We start from the raw sequence: 1427 nt of genomic DNA on the forward strand, positions 1-1427 counted from the left end.
CAACAACTCGTGATCACACAGGCTGGTGTGCTTCTTCCATGTGGGCTTTGTTGCTTCTGAGCTAGATGGCTACTTGTTTACCTTCAAGCCTTTAAAACCCCAGATGCTATATCTTTTGTAGCCCAGCACCATCAGCTTTCTTCACCATTTGTGGATTGCTTATGCAATCCATTTGTCTTCAGTGATTGTATTGGGGAGGTGAGTACACAGTGATGTGATATTTTGTTCTTTGATGCCTGATAACTGATCCCTTCGGCACCTCGTGATCACACAGACTGGTGTGCTTTTTCCATGTGGGCTTTAAGTAGGGACAGCTTTTAATGTCGCCTTTGGGTCTCTGGCTCTTGAGATGCCTGATGCTGCCAAACCGTTCATCACTAGTGGGCTGTTGGCAGCAGAAGCTCACAGCACTCATTGAAATTCTCTTCCCCGCCTCGCCTTTCCCTCCTGGCAGCTCTGGTGGGTTCTCAGAGGTTTATTCCCTGCTCCTAGCCTCTTTTCTAGCCCTCTCTTCTCTGCCCACCCCGCCAGGTCCCTCAGCTCTAGCTGATTATTGTAGAGAAGCATTTTAGGCTCTTGAAGCGGCCTCCTAGGGAGCTGTGCTTATTTGGCTGGCTATGTGTGGTGAATGTACAATTCCTTCTCTCCTCGTGACAGGGACTGTGAAACCATCTCAGTCTCACCAGAAGCAAGAGTGCTGCTGCTAAAGTAAAATGCAAATTACATAACACCCCTCTGTGCTAATGAGAAATGTTTCCTGGATTAACTGCCGAAGAAAAATTAGAGTAAATATAGGCTGTTCCACCATGTCCTATAGGGGCGCTATGAGTCAGAATAGACTTAATGGTGGGGAGTGAGGGTTATGATCAGGAGAGGTGGGGAGGATGTGTGGAGCTAGTAACAACGGATATAAGAATGAATAAACAGATCTAAAATGGATTGTGGTGGTGACTGCACAACTCTAAAGCATTTAAACCGCTGTAAAACATTTTAAATATTGTCAATATATTCTTGCTATTGTTAGTCTTAAAAATTAAAATCATTTTATTGGGAGCGTTTAAAGATATTATGACAATCCACAGTTCAATCACATCAAGCAGTATTGCACAGTTGCTGCCACAATCAACTTCAATACGTTTTCTTTCTTTTGGAACTCCTTGATAATCAGCTCTCCTTTATCCCGTCCCTCCCCGACCCCACCCCCCAGGAACCCATATTATTATTTCCCCCCATATAATAGGTTTGTCTTTTGTGCCATATTTTATATCCAATGTGTCCATTCACATACAGTTCTGTTGTTTGATCCCATCGGGTTTATACAGTCATCAATGTTATCAGCTCCCTCTTCCCCCCCTCCGCCCCCCTTTCCCCATTACTGTCTTTCTTGATGATGCTGACTGGTTTGGGCAAGTTGCTTTCCCTCCCCA

The sequence above is a fragment of the Echinops telfairi genome, unplaced genomic scaffold, assembly GCF_000313985.2.
Source record: "Echinops telfairi isolate 266 unplaced genomic scaffold, ASM31398v2 ScPeMD7_2;HRSCAF=8, whole genome shotgun sequence".
Classification (NCBI taxonomy): Eukaryota; Metazoa; Chordata; class Mammalia; order Afrosoricida; family Tenrecidae; genus Echinops; species Echinops telfairi.